The 25,015-nt window shown below is 35.2% G+C and overlaps 12 non-coding genes across 12 annotated transcripts; all 12 read right to left on the bottom strand.

Moving 5' to 3' along the window:
* Window positions 1–1,815: 1,815 nt before the first annotated feature.
* TRNAW-CCA (transfer RNA tryptophan (anticodon CCA)) lies at window positions 1,816–1,887 on the bottom strand. The gene has a single exon. It is a non-coding gene; the product is annotated as a tRNA-Trp (tRNA).
* A 1,877-nt stretch (window positions 1,888–3,764) lies between these two features.
* TRNAW-CCA (transfer RNA tryptophan (anticodon CCA)) lies at window positions 3,765–3,836 on the bottom strand. The gene has a single exon. It is a non-coding gene; the product is annotated as a tRNA-Trp (tRNA).
* A 1,878-nt stretch (window positions 3,837–5,714) lies between these two features.
* Window positions 5,715–5,786, bottom strand: TRNAW-CCA (transfer RNA tryptophan (anticodon CCA)). Its single transcript has one exon. It is a non-coding gene; the product is annotated as a tRNA-Trp (tRNA).
* A 1,880-nt stretch (window positions 5,787–7,666) lies between these two features.
* Window positions 7,667–7,738, bottom strand: TRNAW-CCA (transfer RNA tryptophan (anticodon CCA)). The gene has a single exon. It is a non-coding gene; the product is annotated as a tRNA-Trp (tRNA).
* Window positions 7,739–9,618: 1,880 nt separating this feature from the next.
* On the bottom strand, window positions 9,619–9,690 carry TRNAW-CCA (transfer RNA tryptophan (anticodon CCA)). Its single transcript has one exon. It is a non-coding gene; the product is annotated as a tRNA-Trp (tRNA).
* A 1,882-nt stretch (window positions 9,691–11,572) lies between these two features.
* On the bottom strand, window positions 11,573–11,644 carry TRNAW-CCA (transfer RNA tryptophan (anticodon CCA)). Its single transcript has one exon. It is a non-coding gene; the product is annotated as a tRNA-Trp (tRNA).
* A 1,882-nt stretch (window positions 11,645–13,526) lies between these two features.
* Window positions 13,527–13,598, bottom strand: TRNAW-CCA (transfer RNA tryptophan (anticodon CCA)). The gene has a single exon. It is a non-coding gene; the product is annotated as a tRNA-Trp (tRNA).
* A 1,871-nt stretch (window positions 13,599–15,469) lies between these two features.
* Window positions 15,470–15,541, bottom strand: TRNAW-CCA (transfer RNA tryptophan (anticodon CCA)). Its single transcript has one exon. It is a non-coding gene; the product is annotated as a tRNA-Trp (tRNA).
* Window positions 15,542–17,421: 1,880 nt separating this feature from the next.
* On the bottom strand, window positions 17,422–17,493 carry TRNAW-CCA (transfer RNA tryptophan (anticodon CCA)). Its single transcript has one exon. It is a non-coding gene; the product is annotated as a tRNA-Trp (tRNA).
* A 1,880-nt stretch (window positions 17,494–19,373) lies between these two features.
* On the bottom strand, window positions 19,374–19,445 carry TRNAW-CCA (transfer RNA tryptophan (anticodon CCA)). The gene has a single exon. It is a non-coding gene; the product is annotated as a tRNA-Trp (tRNA).
* Window positions 19,446–21,325: 1,880 nt separating this feature from the next.
* On the bottom strand, window positions 21,326–21,397 carry TRNAW-CCA (transfer RNA tryptophan (anticodon CCA)). Its single transcript has one exon. It is a non-coding gene; the product is annotated as a tRNA-Trp (tRNA).
* Window positions 21,398–23,274: 1,877 nt separating this feature from the next.
* Window positions 23,275–23,346, bottom strand: TRNAW-CCA (transfer RNA tryptophan (anticodon CCA)). Its single transcript has one exon. It is a non-coding gene; the product is annotated as a tRNA-Trp (tRNA).
* Window positions 23,347–25,015: the final 1,669 nt, after the last annotated feature.

Here is a 25,015-nt window from a genome sequence, read left to right as displayed (position 1 = left end):
GGCCTTCCTGCTTCATTGGTTACTGTAATTGGCTATACTGGTTTTGCAAATTGTAACGAATAAAAAAAACTTTATAGTTTTGTCTTGTTTTATAATTCTAGATATAATTGGCACACAAACAAATGCTTTGAAAGACGATTATATTACATGCAATTATTAACATTAGAAAGCTGTCAACTTGGGTTTTATACAAAAATATTAATACCGTTTGAAGTAAATGATTATTTTCTTCTTCTAAGTCCACATCTAAATGAAAAGTAATACATTGAAAATAAATGATGAAATCAAAACAAATTATTACGACACGTGTGCTTCTGTTGTGTTCACTCGTTATGGAAGCTCAAGCAGATTTTTTTCCTTTTCTTTTTCGCTTTTTCAATGTCTTTGGAGACGTCTGGGAGCACTTTGACTTTATCAAGCTCGTGATATAACACGCAGTGCCTTTGATAAGCAATATTATATCACAAAGTTGAAAACATATTCGAGAGGTGGAGACACGAAGAGAGGAACAATTTCTACAAGAAACGGAATAATATAACAAAACGTGGCTGAATTAGCTCAAACCTTGAATTGATGGACTGACGGTAACTAAGGTCTGATAGTAAAACAGATTTGTAAGTCACTGACCACTTCAAAGTACTTATATTCCTCTTCAAATTTTACTGCTTTCTGTTTATGGTGTCTTCATTAGAACAATTCATATTTATGTAAACTTCTGAAACTCCTTACATTTTTATTTACATTACATCCAGTGCTACTTGTAACTTCTGACAATATTTGTCATTACACTCTTATCAAATTTTTTTTATTGTTTATTTTCAGTTTTAGGCCCTCTAGTTTTCATAATCCTGATGTTTTCCTAGACATTTTATATAATGAAGGATCATGATCATTTAAAAAAAATTAAAATCCAGTTTTTTGTTGGCCAAGTACGCAAATTTCTAGGATTAACCTTTCAATTTATTAGCACTTTTATTCACCAAACATGCTCAACATAAGAAATTGAATTGTCCGAGGTCTTTCAAAATTAAAATGGCCGATACAAAATGAAAGCAACCCAGTACCAACAACTTCATTTACAAAAATTGATGGTGGATTTTTTTTATTGAACCGTAATTTCAGGATGTTTCACGAGCAGTCTGAACAACAACTGTTTTCACATAACTTCTACTACAAAATTTCTGAAAACTCATTTTCACAACATTCAAGGATATCAAGGGTCTTAGCAGATGGTTTACTGTACGTTTGGTTGGATGTTTTATTTATCAGTAGCCTTTGTAAATACCATTTCTGAAATGTTACCCAGTCTGCTTGGGTAACAAATACGAACTGGCTATTGAAACTGGTTTTATAGGTTTAACAGGCAACACAGACTTAATAAGAGGACTGTTAGAATTTTATGACACCTGTACTTTAAATGTAAGTTTGTTGCACTAAAGAAATGTTGACAACGGTCACATGAGAACTTAACACTGTAGCAGTTAACTTGTAGTTTGTTTATAATGTCGTAATTTTTGTTAAGCCTACACACGTTGTTTCGGTTTGGTTTTCTGAATTTTGCGCAAAAGTACACGAGGGTTATTTGCGATAGCCGTATCTAATTTAGCAGTGTAAGGGAAGGCACCTAGATATCAAGACTCACCGCCAACTCTGGGCTACTGTTTTACCAGCGAATAGTGGAATTGTTCGTCACACAATAACGCCTTACGGATAACAAGGCAAGCATGTTTGGTGTGACGGGGATGCCAACCCGCGAAACTCAGATCACAAGTCGCTCGCCTTAACCCACCTGGCCATGCTGGGCCAAAATAATTCTGACCCGGACGTGACTCGAACACGCAACCTTCTGATCTGGAGTCAGACGCGCTACCATTGCGCCACCGGACCGTTTATAGTAAGCTCGGAAATGTTTTAGAGGCATCAAAATTCAGCGAAAAACCAAATAATTGGGGTGGTTTGGGTAGGCCCTTCCTGCTTCATTAGTTACTGTAGTGGCACTATATTGGTTTTTCCAAATTGTAACGAATAAAAACTCTTTATAGTTTTGTCTGGTTTGTATAATTCTAGATATAATTGTACAAACAAATGCTTTGAAAGACGATTATATTACATGCAATTACTTAACATAAGAAAGCTGTCAACTTGGGTACCTGTAAAATATTAATACTGTTTGAAGTATATGATTATTTTCTTCTAAGTCCACGTCTAAATGAAAAGTAATACATAAAATAAATGATAAACAAACAAATTATTACGACACGTGCGCTACTTTTCATGTTCACTCGTTATTTAGGCTTAAGCAGATTTTCCTTTTCTTTTTCACTTTCAATGTCTTTGGAGACGTCTGGGAGCACTTTGACTTTATCCAACTCGTGATATAACACGCAGTGCCTTTGATAAGCAATATTATATCACAAAGTTGAAAACATATTCGAGAGGTGAAGACACGATAGGGAACAATTTCTACAAGAAACGGAATAATATAATAAAACGTGGCTGAATTAGCTCAAACCTTGAAATTGATGGACTGACGGTAACTTAGGTCTGATAGTAAAACAGATTTGTAAGTCACTGACCACTTCCAAGTACTTATATTCCTCTTCAAAATTTTACTGCTTTCTGTTTATGGTGTCTTCATTAGAACAATTCATATTTATGTAAACTTCTGAAACTCTTACATTTTTATTTACATTACATCCAGTGCTACTTGTAACTTCTGACAATATTTGTCATTACACTCTTATCAAATTTTTTATTGTTTATTTTCAGTTTTAGGCCCTCTAGTTTTCATAATCCTGATGTTTTCCTAGACATTTTATATAATGAAGGATCATGATCATTTAAAAAAAAATTAAAATCCAGTTTTTTGTTGGCCAAGTACGCAAATTTCTAGGATTAACCTTTCAATTTATTAGCACTTTTATTCACCAAACATGCTCAATATAAGAAATTGAATTGTCCGAGGTCTTTCAAAATTAAAATGGCCGATACAAAATAGAAAGCAACCCAGTACCAACAACTTCATTTACAAAAAATTGATGGTGGATTTTTATTGAACCGTAATTTCAGGATGTTTCACGAGCAGTCTGAACAACAACTGTTTTCACATAACTTCTACTACAAAAATTTCTGAAAACTCATTTTCACAACATTCAAGGATATCAAGGGTCTTAGCAGATGGTTTACTGTACGTTTGGTTGGATGTTTTATTTATCAGTAGCCTTTGTAAATACCATTTCTGAAATGTTACCCAGTCTACTTGGGTAACAAATACGAACTGGCTATTGAAACTGGTTTTATAGGTTTAACAGGCAACACAGACTTAATAAGAGGACTGTTAGAATTCTATGCCACCTGTACTTTAAATGTAAGTTTTGTTGCACTAAAGAAATGTTGACAACGGTCACATGAGAACTTAACACTGTAGCAGTTAACTTGTAGTTTGATTATAATGTCGTAATTTTTGTTAAGCCTACACACGTCGTTTCGGTTTGGTTTTCTGAATTTTGCGCAAAAGTACACGAGGGTTATTTGCGATAGCCGTATCTAATTTAGCAGTGTAAGGGAAGGCACCTAGATATCAAGACTCACCGCCAACTCTGGGCTACTGTTTTACCAGCGAATAGTGGAATTGTTCGTCACACAATAACGCCTTACGGATAACAAGGCAAGCATGTTTGGTGTGACGGGGATGCGAACCCGCGAAACTCAGATCACATGTCGCTCGCCTTAACCCACCTGGCCATGCTGGGCCAAAATAATTCTGATCCGGACGTGACTCGAACACGCAACCTTCTGATCTGGAGTCAGACGCGCTACCATTGCGCCACCGGACCGTTTATAGTAAGCTCGGAAATGTTTTAGAGGCATCAAAATTCAGCGAAAAACCAAATAATTGGGGTGGTTTGGGTAGGGCCTTCCTGCTTCATTAGTTACTGTAGTGGCACTATATTGGTTTTTCCAAATTGTAACGAATAAAAAAACTTTATAGTTTTGTCTGGTTTGTATAATTCTAGATATAATTGTACAAACAAATGCTTTGAAAGACGATTATATTACATGCAATTACTTAACATAAGAAAGCTGTCAACTTGGGTACCTGCAAAATATTAATACTGTTTGAAGTATATGATTATTTTCTTCTAAGTCCACGTCTAAATGAAAAGTAATACATAAAATAAATGATAAACAAACAAATTATTACGACACGTGCGCTACTTTTCATGTTCACTCGTTATTTAGGCTTAAGCAGATTTTCCTTTTCTTTTCATTTTCAATGTCTTTGGAGACGTCTGGGAGCACTTTGACTTTATCCAACTCGTGATATAACACGCAGTGCCTTTGATAAGCAATATTATATCACAAAGTTGAAAACATATTCGAGAGGTGAAGACACGATAGGGAACAATTTCTACAAGAAACGGAATAATATAATAAAACGTGGCTGAATTAGCTCAAACCTTGAAATTGATGGACTGACGGTAACTTAGGTCTGATAGTAAAACAGATTTGTAAGTCACTGACCACTTCAAGTACTTATATTCCTCTTCAAAATTTTACTGCTTTCTGTTTATGGTGTCTTCATTAGAACAATTCATATTTATGTAAACTTCTGAAACTCCTTACATTTTTATTTACATTACATCCAGTGCTACTTGTAACTTCTGACAATATTTGTCATTACACTCTTATCAAATTTTTTATTGTTTATTTTCAGTTTTAGGCCCTCTAGTTTTCATAATCCTGATGTTTTCCTAGACATTTTATATAATGAAGGATCATGATCATTTAAAAAAAAATTAAAATCCAGTTTTTTGTTGGCCAAGTACGCAAATTTCTAGGATTAACCTTTCAATTTATTAGCACTTTTATTCACCAAACATGCTCAATATAAGAAATTGAATTGTCCGAGGTCTTTCAAAATTAAAAATGGCCGATACAAAATAGAAAGCAACCCAGTACCAACAACTTCATTTACAAAAAAATTGATGGTGGATTTTTTATTGAACCGTAATTTCAGGATGTTTCACGAGCAGTCTGAACAACAACTGTTTTCACATAACTTCTACTACAAAAATTTCTGAAAACTCATTTTCACAACATTCAAGGATATCAAGGGTCTTAGCAGATGGTTTACTGTACGTTTGGTTGGATGTTTTATTTATCAGTAGCCTTTGTAAATACCATTTCTGAAATGTTACCCAGTCTGCTTGGGTAACAAATACGAACTGGCTATTGAAACTGGTTTTATAGGTTTAACAGGCAACACAGACTTAATAAGAGGACTGTTAGAATTCTATGCCACCTGTACTTTAAATGTAAGTTTTGTTGCACTAAAGAAATGTTGACAACGGTCACATGAGAACTTAACACTGTAGCAGTTAACTTGTAGTTTGATTATAATGTCGTAATTTTGTTAAGCCTACACACGTCGTTTCGGTTTGGTTTTCTGAATTTTGCGCAAAAGTACACGAGGGTTATTTGCGATAGCCGTATCTAATTTAGCAGTGTAAGGGAAGGCACCTAGATATCAAGACTCACCGCCAACTCTGGGCTACTGTTTTACCAGCGAATAGTGGAATTGTTCGTCACACAATAACGCCTTACGGATAACAAGGCAAGCATGTTTGGTGTGACGGGGATGCGAACCCGCGAAACTCAGATCACATGTCGCTCGCCTTAACCCACCTGGCCATGCTGGGCCAAAATAATTCTGATCCGGACGTGACTCGAACACGCAACCTTCTGATCTGGAGTCAGACGCGCTACCATTGCGCCACCGGACCGTTTATAGTAAGCTCGGAAATGTTTTAGAGGAATCAAAATTCAGCGAAAAACCAAATAATTGGGGTGGTTTGGGTAGGGCCTTCCTGCTTCATTAGTTACTGTAGTGGCACTATATTGGTTTTTCCAAATTGTAACGAATAAAAACTCTTTATAGTTTTGTCTGGTTTGTATAATTCTAGATATAATTGTACAAACAAATGCTTTGAAAGACGATTATATTACATGCAATTACTTAACATAAGAAAGCTGTCAACTTGGGTACCTGTAAAATATTAATACTGTTTGAAGTATATGATTATTTTCTTCTAAGTCCACGTCTAAATGAAAAGTAATACATAAAATAAATGATAAACAAACAAATTATTACGACACGTGCGCTACTTTTCATGTTCACTCGTTATTTAGGCTTAAGCAGATTTTCCTTTTCTTTTTCACTTTCAATGTCTTTGGAGACGTCTGGGAGCACTTTGACTTTATCCAACTCGTGATATAACACGCAGTGCCTTTGATAAGCAATATTATATCACAAAGTTGAAAACATATTCGAGAGGTGAAGACACGATAGGGAACAATTTCTACAAGAAACGGAATAATATAATAAAACGTGGCTGAATTAGCTCAAACCTTGAAATTGATGGACTGACGGTAACTTAGGTCTGATAGTAAAACAGATTTGTAAGTCACTGACCACTTCCAAGTACTTATATTCCTCTTCAAAATTTTACTGCTTTCTGTTTATGGTGTCTTCATTAGAACAATTCATATTTATGTAAACTTCTGAAACTCCTTACATTTTTATTTACATTACATCCAGTGCTACTTGTAACTTCTGACAATATTTGTCATTACACTCTTATCAAATTTTTATTGTTTATTTTCAGTTTTAGGCCCTCTAGTTTTCATAATCCTGATGTTTTCCTAGACATTTTATATAATGAAGGATCATGATCATTTAAAAAAAATTAAAAATCCAGTTTTTTGTTGGCCAAGTACGCAAATTTCTAGGATTAACCTTTCAATTTATTAGCACTTTTATTCACCAAACATGCTCAATATAAGAAATTGAATTGTCCGAGGTCTTTCAAAATTAAAAATGGCCGATACAAAATAGAAAGCAACCCAGTACCAACAACTTCATTTACAAAAAATTGATGGTGGATTTTTTATTGAACCGTAATTTCAGGATGTTTCACGAGCAGTCTGAACAACAACTGTTTTCACATAACTTCTACTACAAAAATTTCTGAAAACTCATTTTTCACAACATTCAAGGATATCAAGGGTCTTAGCAGATGGTTTACTGTACGTTTGGTTGGATGTTTTATTTATCAGTAGCCTTTGTAAATACCATTTCTGAAATGTTACCCAGTCTGCTTGGGTAACAAATACGAACTGGCTATTGAAACTGGTTTTATAGGTTTAACAGGCAACACAGACTTAATAAGAGGACTGTTAGAATTCTATGCCACCTGTACTTTAAATGTAAGTTTTGTTGCACTAAAGAAATGTTGACAACGGTCACATGAGAACTTAACACTGTAGCAGTTAACTTGTAGTTTGATTATAATGTCGTAATTTTTGTTAAGCCTACACACGTCGTTTCGGTTTGGTTTTCTGAATTTTGCGCAAAAGTACACGAGGGTTATTTGCGATAGCCGTATCTAATTTAGCAGTGTAAGGGAAGGCACCTAGATATCAAGACTCACCGCCAACTCTGGGCTACTGTTTTACCAGCGAATAGTGGAATTGTTCGTCACACAATAACGCCTTACGGATAACAAGGAGAGCATGTTTGGTGTGACGGGGATGCGAACCCGCGAAACTCAGATCACATGTCGCTCGCCTTAACCCACCTGGCCATGCTGGGCCAAAATAATTCTGATCCGGACGTGACTCGAACACGCAACCTTCTGATCTGGAGTCAGACGCGCTACCATTGCGCCACCGGACCGTTTATAGTAAGCTCGGAAATGTTTTAGAGGAATCAAAATTCAGCGAAAAACCAAATAATTGGGGTGGTTTGGGTAGGGCCTTCCTGCTTCATTAGTTACTGTAGTGGCACTATATTGGTTTTCCAAATTGTAACGAATAAAAAAACTTTATAGTTTTGTCTGGTTTGTATAATTCTAGATATAATTGTACAAACAAATGCTTTGAAAGACGATTATATTACATGCAATTACTTAACATAAGAAAGCTGTCAACTTGGGTACCTGCAAAATATTAATACTGTTTGAAGTATATGATTATTTTCTTCTAAGTCCACGTCTAAATGAAAAGTAATACATAAAATAAATGATAAACAAACAAATTATTACGACACGTGCGCTACTTTTCATGTTCACTCGTTATTTAGGCTTAAGCAGATTTTCCTTTTCTTTTCACTTTCAATGTCTTTGGAGACGTCTGGGAGCACTTTGACTTTATCCAACTCGTGATATAACACGCAGTGCCTTTGATAAGCAATATTATATCACAAAGTTGAAAACATATTCGAGAGGTGAAGACACGATAGGAAACAATTTCTACAAGAAACGGAATAATATAATAAAACGTGGCTGAATTAGCTCAAACCTTGAAATTGATGGACTGACGGTAACTTAGGTCTGATAGTAAAACAGATTTGTAAGTCACTGACCACTTCCAAGTACTTATATTCCTCTTCAAAATTTTACTGCTTTCTGTTTATGGTGTCTTCATTAGAACAATTCATATTTATGTAAACTTCTGAAACTCCTTACATTTTTATTTACATTACGTCCAGTGCTACTTGTAACTTCTGACAATATTTGTCATTACACTCTTATCAAATTTTTTATTGTTTATTTTCAGTTTTAGGCCCTCTAGTTTTCATAATCCTGATGTTTTCCTAGACATTTTATATAATGAAGGATCATGATCATTTAAAAAAAATTAAAAATCCAGTTTTTTGTTGGCCAAGTACGCAAATTTCTAGGATTAACTTTTCAATTTATTAGCACTTTTATTCACCAAACATGCTCAACATAAGAAATTGAATTGTCCGAGGTCTTTCAAAATTAAAAATGGCCGATACAAAATAGAAAGCAACCCAGTACCAACAACTTCATTTACAAAAAATTGTTGGTGGATTTTTTATTGAACCGTAATTTCAGGATGTTTCACGAGCTGTCTGAACAACAACTGTTTTCACATAACTTCTACTACAAAAATGTCTGTAAACTCATTTTTTCACAACATTCAAGGATATCAAGGGTCTTAGCAGATGGTTTACTGTACGTTTGGTTGGATGTTTTATTTATCAGTAGCCTTTGTAAATACCATTTCTGAAATGTTACCCAGTCTGCTTGGGTAACAAATACGAACTGGCTATTGAAACTGGTTTTATAGGTTTAACAGGCAACACAGACTTAATAAGAGGACTGTTAGAATTCTATGCCACCTGTACTTTAAATGTAAGTTTTGTTGCACTAAAGAAATGTTGACAACGGTCACATGAGAACTTAACACTGTAGCAGTTAACTTGTAGTTTGATTATAATGTCGTAATTTTTGTTAAGCCTACACACGTCGTTTCGGTTTGGTTTTCTGAATTTTGCGCAAAAGTACACGAGGGTTATTTGCGATAGCCGTATCCAATTTAGCAGTGTAAGGGAAGGCACCTAGATATCAAGACTCACCGCCTTCTCTGGGCTACTGTTTTACCAGCGAATAGTGGAATTGTTCGTCACACAATAACGCCTTACGGATAACAAGGAGAGCATGTTTGGTGTGACGGGGATGCGAACCCGCGAAACTCAGATCACATGTCGCTCGCCTTAACCCACCTGGCCATGCTGGGCCAAAATAATTCTGATCCGGACGTGACTCGAACACGCAACCTTCTGATCTGGAGTCAGACGCGCTACCATTGCGCCACCGGACCGTTTATAGTAAGCTCGGAAATGTTTTAGAGGAATCAAAATTCAGCGAAAAACCAAATAATTGGGGTGGTTTGGGTAGGGCCTTCCTGCTTCATTAGTTACTGTAGTGGCACTATATTGGTTTTTCCAAATTGTAACGAATAAAAACTCTTTATAGTTTTGTCTGGTTTGTATAATTCTAGATATAATTGTACAAACAAATGCTTTGAAAGACGATTATATTACATGCAATTACTTAACATAAGAAAGCTGTCAACTAGGGTACCTGCAAAATATTAATACTGTTTGAAGTATATGATTATTTTCTTCTAAGTCCACGTCTAAATGAAAAGTAATACATAAAATAAATGATAAACAAACAAATTATTACGACACGTGCGCTACTTTTCATGTTCACTCGTTATTTAGGCTTAAGCAGATTTTCCTTTTCTTTTTCACTTTCAATGTCTTTGGAGACATCTGGGAGCACTTTGACTTTATCCAACTCGTCATATAACACGCAGTGCCTTTGATAAGCAATATTATATCACAAAGTTGAAAACATATTCGAGAGGTAAAGACACGATAGGGAACAATTTCTACAAGAAACGGAATAATATAATAAAACGTGGCTGAATTAGCTCAAACCTTGAAATTGATGGACTGACGGTAACTTAGGTCTGATAGTAAAACAGATTTGTAAGTCACTGACCACTTCCAAGTACTTATATTCCTCTTCAAAATTTTACTGCTTTCTGTTTATGGTGTCTTCATTGGAACAATTCATATTTATGTAAACTTCTGAAACTCCTTACATTTTTATTTACATTACGTCCAGTGCTACTTGTAACTTCTGACAATATTTGTCATTACACTCTTATCAAATTTTTTATTGTTTATTTTCAGTTTTAGGCCCTCTAGTTTTCATAATCCTGATGTTTTCCTAGACATTTTATATAATGAAGGATCATGATCATTTAAAAAAAAATTAAAAATCCAGTTTTTTGTTGGCCAAGTACGCAAATTTCTAGGATTAACCTTTCAATTTATTAGCACTTTTATTCACCAAACATGCTCAATATAAGAAATTGAATTGTCCGAGGTCTTTCAAAATTAAAAATGGCCGATACAAAATAGAAAGCAACCCAGTACCAAGAACTTCATTTACAAAAAAATGATGGTGGATTTTTTATTGAACCGTAATTTCAGGATGTTTCACGAGCAGTCTGAACAACAACTGTTTTCACATAACTTCTACTACAAAAATTTCTGAAAACTCATTTTCACAACATTCAAGGATATCAAGGGTCTTAGCAGATGGTTTACTGTACGTTTGGTTGGATGTTTTATTTATGAGTAGCCTTTGTAAATACCATTTCTGAAATGTTACCCAGTCTGCTTGGGTAACAAATACGAACTGGCTATTGAAACTGGTTTTATAGGTTTAACAGGCAACACAGACTTAATAAGAGGTCTGTTAGAATTCTATGCCACCTGTACTTTAAATGTAAGTTTTGTTGCACTAAAGAAATGTTGACAACGGTCACATGAGAACTTAACACTGTAGCAGTTAACTTGTAGTTTGATTATAATGTCGTAATATTTGTTAAGCCTACACACGTCGCTTCGGTTTGGTTTTCTGAATTTTGCGCAAAAGTACACGAGGGTTATTTGCGATAGCCGTATCTAATTTAGCAGTGTAGAGGGAAGGCACCTAGATATCAAGACTCACCGCCAACTCTGGGCTACTGTTTTACCAGCGAATAGTGGAATTGTTCGTCACACAATAACGCCTTACGGATAACAAGGCAAGCATGTTTGGTGTGACGGGGATAAGAACCCGCGAAACTCAGATCACATGTCGCTCGCCTTAACCCACCTGGCCATGCTGGGCCAAAATAATTCTGATCCGGACGTGACTCGAACACGCAACCTTCTGATCTGGAGTCAGACGCGCTACCATTGCGCCACCGGACCGTTTATAGTAAGCTCGGAAATGTTTTAGAGGAATCAAAATTCAGCAAAAAACCAAATAATTGGGGTGGTTTGGGTAGGGCCTTCCTGCTTCATTAGTTACTGTAGTGGCACTATATTGGTTTTTCCAAATTGTAACGAATAAAAACTCTTTATAGTTTTGTCTGGTTTGTATAATTCTAGATATAATTGTACAAACAAATGCTTTGAAAGACGATTATATTACATGCAATTACTTAACATAAGAAAGCTGTCAACTAGGGTACCTGCAAAATATTAATACTGTTTGAAGTATATGATTATTTTCTTCTAAGTCCACGTCTAAATGAAAAGTAATACATAAAATAAATGATAAACAAACAAATTATTACGACACGTGCGCTACTTTTCATGTTCACTCGTTATTTAGGCTTAAGCAGATTTTCCTTTTCTTTTTCACTTTCAATGTCTTTGGAGACGTCTGGGAGCACTTTGACTTTATCCAACTCGTGATATAACACGCAGTGCCTTTGATAAGCAATATTATATCACAAAGTTGAAAACATATTCGAGAGGTAAAGACACGATAGGGAACAATTTCTACAAGAAACGGAATAATATAATAAAAAGTGGCTGAATTAGCTCAAACCTTGAAATTGATGGACTCACGGTAACTTAAGTCTGATAGTAAAACAGATTTGTAAGTCACTGACCACTTCCAAGTACTTATATTCCTCTTCAAAATTTTACTGCTTTCTGTTTATGGTGTCTTCATTAGAACAATTCATATTTATGTAAACTTCTGAAACTCCTTAAATTTTTATTTACATTACGTCCAGTGCTACTTGTAACTTCTGACAATATTTGTCATTACACTCTTATCAAATTTTTTATTGTTTATTTTCAGTTTTAGGCCCTCTAGTTTTCATAATCCTGATGTTTTCCTAGACATTTTATATAATGAAGGATCATGATCATTTAAAAAAAAATTAAAAATCCAGTTTTTTGTTGGCCAAGTACGCAAATTTCTAGGATTAACCTTTCAATTTATTAGCACTTTTATTCACCAAACATGCTCAATATAAGAAATTGAATTGTCCGAGGTCTTTCAAAATTAAAAATGGCCGATACAAAAGAGAAAGCAACCCAGTACCAACAACTTCATTTACAAAAAAATTGATGGTGGATTTTTTACTGAACCGTAATTTCAGGATGTTTCACGAGCAGTCTGAACAACAACTGTTTTCACATAACTTCTACTACAAAAATTTCTGAAAACTCATTTTCACAACATTCAAGGATATCAAGGGTCTTAGCAGATGGTTTACTGTACGTTTGGTTGGATGTTTTATTTATGAGTAGCCTTTGTAAATACCATTTCTGAAATGTTACCCAGTCTGCTTGGGTAACAAATACGAACTGGCTATTGAAACTGGTTTTATAGGTTTAACAGGCAACACAGACTTAATAAGAGGACTGTTAGAATTCTATGCCACCTGTACTTTAAATGTAAGTTTTGTTGCACTAAAGAAATGTTGACAACGGTCACATGAGAACTTAACACTGTAGCAGTTAACTTGTAGTTTGATTATAATGTCGTAATTTTTGTTAAGCCTACACACGTCGTTTCGGTTTGGTTTTCTGAATTTTGCGCAAAAGTACACGAGGGTTATTTGCGATAGCCGTATCCAATTTAGCAGTGTAAGGGAAGGCACCTAGATATCAAGACTCACCGCCTTCTCTGGGCTACTGTTTTACCAGCGAATAGTGGAATTGTTCGTCACACAATAACGCCTTACGGATAACAAGGAGAGCATGTTTGGTGTGACGGGGATGCGAACCCGCGAAACTCAGATCACATGTCGCTCGCCTTAACCCACCTGGCCATGCTGGGCCAAAATAATTCTGATCCGGACGTGACTCGAACACGCAACCTTCTGATCTGGAGTCAGACGCGCTACCATTGCGCCACCGGACCGTTTATAGTAAGCTCGGAAATGTTTTAGAGGCATCAAAATTCAGCGAAAAACCAAATAATTGGGGTGGTTTGGGTAGGGCCTTCCTGCTTCATTAGTTACTGTAGTGGCACTATATTGGTTTTCCAAATTGTAACGAATAAAAACTCTTTATAGTTTTGTCTGGTTTGTATAATTCTAGATATAATTGTACAAACAAATGCTTTGAAAGACGATTATATTACATGCAATTACTTAACATAAGAAAGCTGTCAACTTGGGTACCTGCAAAATATTAATACTGTTTGAAGTATATGATTATTTTCTTCTAAGTCCACATCTAAATGAAAAGTAATACATAAAATAAATGATAAACAAACAAATTATTACGACACGTGCGCTACTTTTCATGTTCACTCGTTATTTAGGCTTAAGCAGATTTTCCTTTTCTTTTTCACTTTCAATGTCTTTGGAGACGTCTGGGAGCACTTTGACTTTATCCAACTCGTGATATAACACGCAGTGCCTTTGATAAGCAATATTATATCACAAAGTTGAAAACATATTCGAGAGGTGAAGACACGATAGGGAACAATTTCTACAAGAAACGGAATAATATAATAAAACGTGGCTGAATTAGCTCAAACCTTGAAATTGATGGACTGACGGTAACTTAGGTCTGATAGTAAAACAGATTTGTAAGTCACTGACCACTTCCAAGTACTTATATTCCTCTTCAAAATTTTACTGCTTTCTGTTTATGGTGTCTTCATTAGAACAATTCATATTTATGTAAACTTCTGAAACTCCTTACATTTTTATTTACATTACATCCAGTGCTACTTGTAACTTCTGACAATATTTGTCATTACACTCTTATCAAATTTTTTATTGTTTATTTTCAGTTTTAGGCCCTCTAGTTTTCATAATCCTGATGTTTTCCTAGACATTTTATATAATGAAGGATCATGATCATTTAAAAAAAAATTAAAATCCAGTTTTTTGTTGGCCAAGTACGCAAATTTCTAGGATTAACCTTTCAATTTATTAGCACTTTTATTCACCAAACATGCTCAATATAAGAAATTGAATTGTCCGAGGTCTTTCAAAATTAAAAATGGCCGATACAAAATAGAAAGCAACCCAGTACCAACAACTTCATTTACAAAAAATTGATGGTGGATTTTTTATTGAACCGTAATTTCAGGATGTTTCACGAGCAGTCTGAACAACAACTGTTTTCACATAACTTCTACTACAAAAATTTCTGAAAACTCATTTTCACAACATTCAAGGATATCAAGGGTCTTAGCAGATGGTTTACTGTACGTTTGGTTGGATGTTTTATTTATGAGTAGCCTTTGTAAATACCATTTCTGAAATGTTACCCAGTCTGCTTGGGTAACAAATACGAACTGGCTATTGAAACTGGTTTTATAGGTTTAACAGGCAACACAGACTTAATAAGAGGACTGTTAGAATTCTATGCCACCTGTACTTTAAATGTAAGTTTTGTTGCACTAAAGAAATGTTGACAACGGTCACATGAGAACTTAACACTGTAGCAGTTAACTTGTAGTTTGATTATAATGTCGTAATTTTTGTTAAGCCTACACACGTCGTTTCGGTTTGGTTTTCTGAATTTTGCGCAAAAGTACACGAGGGTTATTTGCGATAGCCGTATCCAATTTAGCAGTGTGAGAGGGAAGGCACCTAGATATCAAGACTCACCGCCAACTGTTTTACCAGCGAATAGTGGAATTGTTCGTCACACAATAACGCCTTACGGATAACAAGGCAAGCATGTTTGGTGTGACGGGGATAAGAACCCGCGAAACTCAGATCACATGTCGCTCGCCTTAACCCACCTGGCCATGCTGGGCCAAAATAATTCTGATCCGGACGTGACTCGAACACGCAACCTTCTGATCTGGAGTCAGACGCGCTACCATTGCGCCACCGGACCGTTTATAGTAAGCTCGGAAATGTTTTAGAGGAATCAAAATTCAGCGAAAAACCAAATAATTGGGGTGGTTTGGGTAGGGCCTTCCTGCTTCATTAGTTACTGTAGTGGCACTATATTGGTATTTCCAAATTGTAACGAATAAAAACACTTTATAGTTTTGTCTGGTTTGTATAATTCTAGATATAATTGTACAAACAAATGCTTTGAAAGACGATTATATTACATGCAATTACTTAACATAAGAAAGCTGTCAACTTGGGTACCTGCAAAATATTAATACTGTTTGAAGTATATGATTATTTTCTTCTAAGTCCACATCTAAATGAAAAGTAATACATAAAATAAATGATAAACAAACAAATTATTACGACACGTGCGCTACTTTTCATGTTCACTCGTTATTTAGGCTTAAGCAGATTTTCCTTTTCTTTTTCACTTTCAATGTCTTTGGAGACGTCTGGGAGCACTTTGACTTTATCCAACTCGTGATATAACACGCAGTGCCTTTGATAAGCAATATTATATCACAAAGTTGAAAACATATTCGAGAGGTGAAGACACGATAGGGAACAATTTCTACAAGAAACGGAATAATATAATAAAACGTGGCTGAATTAGCTCAAACCTTGAAATTGATGGACTGACGGTAACTTAGGTCTGATAGTAAAACAGATTTGTAAGTCACTGACCACTTCAAAGTACTTATATTCCTCTTCAAAATTTTACTGCTTTCTGTTTATGGTGTCTTCATTAGAACAATTCATATTTATGTAAACTTCTGAAACTCCTTACATTTTTATTTACATTACATCCAGTGCTACTTGTAACTTCTGACAATATTTGTCATTACACTCTTATCAAATTTTTTATTGTTTATTTTCAGTTTTAGGCCCTCTAGTTTTCATAATCCTGATGTTTTCCTAGACATTTTATATAATGAAGGATCATGATCATTTAAAAAAAAATTAAAAATCCAGTTTTTTGTTGGCCAAGTACGCAAATTTCTAGGATTAACCTTTCAATTTATTAGCACTTTTATTCACCAAACATGCTCAATATAAGAAATTGAATTGTCCGAGGTCTTTCAAAATTAAAAATGGCCGATACAAAATAGAAAGCAACCCAGTACCAACAACTTCATTTACAAAAAATTGATGGTGGATTTTTTATTGAACCGTAATTTCAGGATGTTTCACGAGCAGTCTGAACAACAACTGTTTTCACATAACTTCTACTACAAAATTTCTGAAAACTCATTTTCACAACATTCAAGGATATCAAGGGTCTTAGCAGATGGTTTACTGTACGTTTGGTTGGATGTTTTATTTATCAGTAGCCTTTGTAAATACCATTTCTGAAATGTTACCCAGTCTGCTTGGGTAACAAATACGAACTGGCTATTGAAACTGGTTTTATAGGTTTAACAGGCAACACAGACTTAATAAGAGGACTGTTAGAATTCTATGCCACCTGTACTTTAAATGTAAGTTTTGTTGCACTAAAGAAATGTTGACAACGGTCACATGAGAACTTAACACTGTAGCAGTTAACTTGTAGTTTGATTATAATGTCGTAATTTTTGTTAAGCCTACACACGTCGTTTCGGTTTGGTTTTCTGAATTTTGCGCAAAAGTACACGAGGGTTATTTGCGATAGCCGTATCCAATTTAGCAGTGTGAGGGAAGGTACCTAGATATCAAGACTCACCGCCTTCTCTGGGTTACTGTTTTACCAGCGAATAGTGGAATTGTTCGTCACACAATAACGCCTTACGGATAACAAGGCAAGCATGTTTGGTGTGACGGGGATGCGAACCCGCGAAACTCAGATCACATGTCGCTCGCCTTAACCCACCTGGCCATGCTGGGCCAAAATAATTCTGACCCGGACGTGACTCGAACCCGCAACCTTCTGATCTGGAGTCAGACGCGCTACCATTGCGCCACCGGACCGTTTATAGTAAGCTCGGAAATGTTTTAGAGGAATCAAAATTCAGCGAAAAACCAAATAATTGGGGTGGTTTGGGTAGGGCCTTCCTGCTTCATTAGTTACTGTAGTGGCACTATATTGGTTTTCCAAATTGTAACGAATAAAAAACTTTATAGTTTTGTCTGGTTTGTATAATTCTAGATATAATTGTACAAACAAATGCTTTGAAAGACGATTATATTACATGCAATTACTTAACATAAGAAAGCTGTCAACTTGGGTACCTGCAAAATATTAATACTGTTTGAAGTATATGATTATTTTCTTCTAAGTCCACACCTAAATGAAAAGTAATACATAAAATAAATGATAAACAAACAAATTATTACGACACGTGCGCTACTTTTCATGTTCACTCGTTATTTAGGCTTAAGCAGATTTTCCTTTTCTTTTTCACTTTCAATGTCTTTGGAGACGTCTGGGAGCACTTTGACTTTATCCAACTCGTGATATAACACGCAGTGCCTTTGATAAGCAATATTATATCACAAAGTTGAAAACATATTCGAGAGGTGAAGACACGATAGGGAACAATTTCTACAAGAAACGGAATAATATAATAAAACGTGGCTGAATTAGCTCAAACCTTGAAATTGATGGACTGACGGTAACTTAGGTCTGATAGTAAAACAGATTTGTAAGTCACTGACCACTTCAAAGTACTTATATTCCTCTTCAAAATTTTACTGCTTTCTGTTTATGGTGTCTTCATTAGAACAATTCATATTTATGTAAACTTCTGAAACTCCTTACATTTTTATTTACATTACGTCCAGTGCTACTTGTAACTTCTGACAATATTTGTCATTACACTCTTATCAAATTTTTTATTGTTTATTTTCAGTTTTAGGCCCTCTAGTTTTCATAATCCTGATGTTTTCCTAGACATTTTATATAATGAAGGATCATGATCATTTAAAAAAAAATTAAAAATCCAGTTTTTTGTTGGCCAAGTACGCAAATTTCTAGGATTAACCTTTCAATTTATTAGCACTTTTATTCACCAAACATGCTCAACATAAGAAATTGAATTGTCCGAGGTCTTTCAAAATTAAAAATGGCCGATACAAAATAGAAAGCAACCCAGTACCAACAACTTCATTTACAAAAAAATTGATGGTGGATTTTTTATTGAACCGTAATTTCAGGATGTTTCACGAGCAGTCTGAACAACAACTGTTTTCACATAACTTCTACTACAAAATTTCTGAAAACTCATTTTTCACAACATTCAAGGATATCAAGGGTCTTAGCAGATGGTTTACTGTACGTTTGGTTGGATGTTTTATTTATGAGTAGCCTTTGTAAATACCATTTCTGAAATGTTACCCAGTCTGCTTGGGTAACAAATACGAACTGGCTATTGAAACTGGTTTTATAGGTTTAACAGGCAACACAGACTTAATAAGAGGACTGTTAGAATTCTATGACACCTGTACTTTAAATGTAAGTTTTGTTGCACTAAAGAAATGTTGACAACGGTCACATGAGAACTTAACACTGTAGCAGTTAACTTGTAGTTTGATTATAATGTCGTAATTTTTGTTAAGCCTACACACGTCGTTTCGGTTTGGTTTTCTGAATTTTGCGCAAAAGTACACGAGGGTTATTTGCGATAGCCGTATCCAATTTAGCAGTGTAAGGGAAGGCACCTAGATATCAAGACTCACCGCCTTCTCTGGGCTACTGTTTTACCAGCGAATAGTGGAATTGTTCGTCACACAATAACGCCTTACGGATAACAAGGAGAGCATGTTTGGTGTGACGGGGATGCGAACCCGCGAAACTCAGATCACATGTCGCTCGCCTTAACCCACCTGGCCATGCTGGGCCAAAATAATTCTGACCCGGACGTGACTCGAACACGCAACCTTCTGATCTGGAGTCAGACGCGCTACCATTGCGCCACCGGACCGTTTATAGTAAGCTCGGAAATGTTTTAGAGGCATCAAAATTCAGCGAAAAACCAAATAATTGGGGTGGTTTGGGTAGGGCCTTCCTGCTTCATTAGTTACTGTAGTGGCACTATATTGGTTTTCCAAATTGTAACGAATAAAAAACTTTATAGTTTTGTCTGGTTTGTATAATTCTAGATATAATTGTACAAACAAATGCTTTGAAAGACGATTATATTACATGCAATTACTTAACATAAGAAAGCTGTCAACTTGGGTACCTGCAAAATATTAATACTGTTTGAAGTATATGATTATTTTCTTCTAAGTCCACATCTAAATGAAAAGTAATACATAAAATAAATGATAAACAAACAAATTATTACGACACGTGCGCTACTTTTCATGTTCACTCGTTATTTAGGCTTAAGCAGATTTTCCTTTTTTTTTTCACTTTCAATGTCTTTGGAGACGTCTGGGAGCACTTTGACTTTATCCAACTCGTGATATAACACGCAGTGCCTTTGATAAGCAATATTATATCACAAAGTTGAAAACATATTCGAGAGGTGAAGACACGATAGGGAACAATTTCTACAAGAAACGGAATAATATAATAAAACGTGGCTGAATTAGCTCAAACCTTGAAATTGATGGACTGACGGTAACTTAGGTCTGATAGTAAAACAGATTTGTAAGTCACTGACCACTTCCAAGTACTTATATTCCTCTTCAAAATTTTACTGCTTTCTGTTTATGGTGTCTTCATTAGAACAATTCATATTTATGTAAACTTCTGAAACTCCTTACATTTTTATTTACATTACATCCAGTGCTACTTGTAACTTCTGACAATATTTGTCATTACACTCTTATCAAATTTTTTATTGTTTATTTTCAGTTTTAGGCCCTCTAGTTTTCATAATCCTGATGTTTTCCTAGACATTTTATATAATGAAGGATCATGATCATTTAAAAAAAAATTAAAATCCAGTTTTTTGTTGGCCAAGTACGCAAATTTCTAGGATTAACCTTTCAATTTATTAGCACTTTTATTCACCAAACATGCTCAATATAAGAAATTGAATTGTCCGAGGTCTTTCAAAATTAAAAATGGCCGATACAAAATAGAAAGCAACCCAGTACCAACAACTTCATTTACAAAAAAATTGATGGTGGATTTTTTATTGAACCGTAATTTCAGGATGTTTCACGAGCAGTCTGAACAACAACTGTTTTCACATAACTTCTACTACAAAAATTTCTGAAAACTCATTTTCACAACATTCAAGGATATCAAGGGTCTTAGCAGATGGTTTACTGTACGTTTGGTTGGATGTTTTATTTATCAGTAGCCTTTGTAAATACCATTTCTGAAATGTTACCCAGTCTGCTTGGGTAACAAATACGAACTGGCTATTGAAACTGGTTTTATAGGTTTAACAGGCAACACAGACTTAATAAGAGGACTGTTAGAATTCTATGCCACCTGTACTTTAAATGTAAGTTTTGTTGCACTAAAGAAATGTTGACAACGGTCACATGAGAACTTAACACTGTAGCAGTTAACTTGTAGTTTGATTATAATGTCGTAATTTTTGTTAAGCCTACACACGTCGTTTCGGTTTGGTTTTCTGAATTTTGCGCAAAAGTACACGAGGGTTATTTGCGATAGCCGTATCTAATTTAGCAGTGTAGAGGGAAGGCACCTAGATATCAAGACTCACCGCCAACTCTGGGTTACTGTTTTACCAGCGAATAGTGGAATTGTTCGTCACACAATAACGCCTTACGGATAACAAGGCAAGCATGTTTGGTGTGACGGGGATGCGAACCCGCGAAACTCAGATCACATGTCGCTCGCCTTAACCCACCTGGCCATGCTGGGCCAAAATAATTCTGATCCGGACGTGACTCGAACACGCAACCTTCTGATCTGGAGTCAGACGCGCTACCATTGCGCCACCGGACCGTTTATAGTAAGCTCGGAAATGTTTTAGAGGAATCAAAATTCAGCGAAAAACCAAATAATTGGGGTGGTTTGGGTAGGGCCTTCCTGCTTCATTAGTTACTGTAGTGGCACTATATTGGTTTTCCAAATTGTAACGAATAAAAAACTTTATAGTTTTGTCTGGTTTGTATAATTCTAGATATAATTGTACAAACAAATGCTTTGAAAGACGATTATATTACATGCAATTACTTAACATAAGAAAGCTGTCAACTTGGGTACCTGCAAAATATTAATACTGTTTGAAGTATATGATTATTTTCTTCTAAGTCCACGTCTAAATGAAAAGTAATACATAAAATAAATGATAAACAAACAAATTATTACGACACGTGCGCTACTTTTCATGTTCACTCGTTATTTAGGCTTAAGCAGATTTTCCTTTTTTTTTCACTTTCAATGTCTTTGGAGACGTCTGGGAGCACTTTGACTTTATCCAACTCGTGATATAACACGCAGTGCCTTTGATAAGCAATATTATATCACAAAGTTGAAAACATATTCGAGAGGTGAAGACACGATAGGGAACAATTTCTACAAGAAACGGAATAATATAATAAAACGTGGCTGAATTAGCTCAAACCTTGAAATTGATGGACTGACGGTAACTTAGGTCTGATAGTAAAACAGATTTGTAAGTCACTGACCACTTCCAAGTACTTATATTCCTCTTCAAAATTTTACTGCTTTCTGTTTATGGTGTCTTCATTAGAACAATTCATATTTATGTAAACTTCTGAAACTCCTTACATTTTTATTTACATTACATCCAGTGCTACTTGTAACTTCTGACAATATTTGTCATTACACTCTTATCAAATTTTTTATTGTTTATTTTCAGTTTTAGGCCCTCTAGTTTTCATAATCCTGATGTTTTCCTAGACATTTTATATAATGAAGGATCATGATCATTTAAAAAAAAATTAAAATCCAGTTTTTTGTTGGCCAAGTACGCAAATTTCTAGGATTAACCTTTCAATTTATTAGCACTTTTATTCACCAAACATGCTCAATATAAGAAATTGAATTGTCCGAGGTCTTTCAAAATTAAAAATGGCCGATACAAAATAGAAAGCAACCCAGTACCAACAACTTCATTTACAAAAAAATTGATGGTGGATTTTTTATTGAACCGTAATTTCAGGATGTTTCACGAGCAGTCTGAACAACAACTGTTTTCACATAACTTCTACTACAAAATTTCTGAAAACTCATTTTCACAACATTCAAGGATATCAAGGGTCTTAGCAGATGGTTTACTGTACGTTTGGTTGGATGTTTTATTTATCAGTAGCCTTTGTAAATACCATTTCTGAAATGTTACCCAGTCTGCTTGGGTAACAAATACGAACTGGCTATTGAAACTGGTTTTATAGGTTTAACAGGCAACACAGACTTAATAAGAGGACTGTTAGAATTCTATGCCACCTGTACTTTAAATGTAAGTTTTGTTGCACTAAAGAAATGTTGACAACGGTCACATGAGAACTTAACACTGTAGCAGTTAACTTGTAGTTTGATTATAATGTCGTAATTTTTGTTAAGCCTACACACGTCGTTTCGGTTTGGTTTTCTGAATTTTGCGCAAAAGTACACGAGGGTTATTTGCGATAGCCGTATCTAATTTAGCAGTGTAAGGGAAGGCACCTAGATATCAAGACTCACCGCCAACTCTGGGCTACTGTTTTACCAGCGAATAGTGGAATTGTTCGTCACACAATAACGCCTTACGGATAACAAGGCAAGCATGTTTGGTGTGACGGGGATGCGAACCCGCGAAACTCAGATCACAAGTCGCTCGCCTTAACCCACCTGGCCATGCTGGGCCAAAATAATTCTGATCCGGACGTGACTCGAACACGCAACCTTCTGATCTGGAGTCAGACGCGCTACCATTGCGCCACCGGACCGTTTATAGTAAGCTCGGAAATGTTTTAGAGGCATCAAAATTCAGCGAAAAACCAAATAATTGGGGTGGTTTGGGTAGGGCCTTCCTGCTTCATTAGTTACTGTAGTGGCACTATATTGGTTTTCCAAATTGTAACGAATAAAAAAACTTTATAGTTTTGTCTTGTTTGTATAATTCTAGATATAATTGTACAAACAAATGCTTTGAAAGACGATTATATTACATGCAATTACTTAACATAAGAAAGCTGTCAACTTGGGTACCTGCAAAATATTAATACTGTTTGAAGTATATGATTATTTTCTTCTAAGTCCACATCTAAATGAAAAGTAATACATAAAATAAATGATAAACAAACAAATTATTACGACACGTGCGCTACTTTTCATGTTCACTCGTTATTTAGGCTTAAGCAGATTTTCCTTTTTTTTTCACTTTCAATGTCTTTGGAGACGTCTTGGAGCACTTTGACTTTATCCAACTCGTCATATAACACGCAGTGCCTTTGATAAGCAATATTATATCACAAAGTTGAAAACATATTCGAGAGGTGAAGACACGATAGGGAACAATTTCTACAAGAAACGGAATAATATAATAAAACGTGGCTGAATTAGCTCAAACCTTGAAATTGATGGACTGACGGTAACTTAGGTCTGATAGTAAAACAGATTTGTAAGTCACTGACCACTTCAAAGTACTTATATTCCTCTTCAAAATTTTACTGCTTTCTGTTTATGGTGTCTTCATTAGAACACTTCATATTTATGTAAACTTCTGAAACTCCTTACATTTTTATTTACATTACATCCAGTGCTACTTGTAACTTCTGACAATATTTGTCATTACACTCTTATCAAATTTTTTATTGTTTATTTTCAGTTTTAGGCCCTCTAGTTTTCATAATCCTGATGTTTTCCTAGACATTTTATATAATGAAGGATCATGATCATTTAAAAAAAAATTAAAATCCAGTTTTTTGTTGGCCAAGTACGCAAATTTCTAGGATTAACCTTTCAATTTATTAGCACTTTTATTCACCAAACATGCTCAATATAAGAAATTGAATTGTCCGAGGTCTTTCAAAATTAAAAATGGCCGATACAAAATAGAAAGCAACCCAGTACCAACAACTTCATTTACAAAAAAATTGATGGTGGATTTTTTATTGAACCGTAATTTCAGGATGTTTCACGAGCAGTCTGAACAACAACTGTTTTCACATAACTTCTACTACAAAAATTTCTGAAAACTCATTTTCACAACATTCAAGGATATCAAGGGTCTTAGCAGATGGTTTACTGTACGTTTGGTTGGATGTTTTATTTATCAGTAGCCTTTGTAAATACCATTTCTGAAATGTTACCCAGTCTACTTGGGTAACAAATACGAACTGGCTATTGAAACTGGTTTTATAGGTTTAACAGGCAACACAGACTTAATAAGAGGACTGTTAGAATTCTATGCCACCTGTACTTTAAATGTAAGTTTTGTTGCACTAAAGAAATGTTGACAACGGTCACATGAGAACTTAACACTGTAGCAGTTAACTTGTAGTTTGATTATAATGTCGTAATTTTGTTAAGCCTACACACGTCGTTTCGGTTTGGTTTTCTGAATTTTGCGCAAAAGTACACGAGGGTTATTTGCGATAGCCGTATCTAATTTAG

This window comes from Tachypleus tridentatus, chromosome 12, assembly GCF_004210375.1.
Source record: "Tachypleus tridentatus isolate NWPU-2018 chromosome 12, ASM421037v1, whole genome shotgun sequence".
Taxonomy (NCBI): Eukaryota; Metazoa; Arthropoda; class Merostomata; order Xiphosura; family Limulidae; genus Tachypleus; species Tachypleus tridentatus.
Note: the sequence above shows the minus strand (reverse complement) of the source record. Positions and strands in the feature narration are given on the sequence as shown.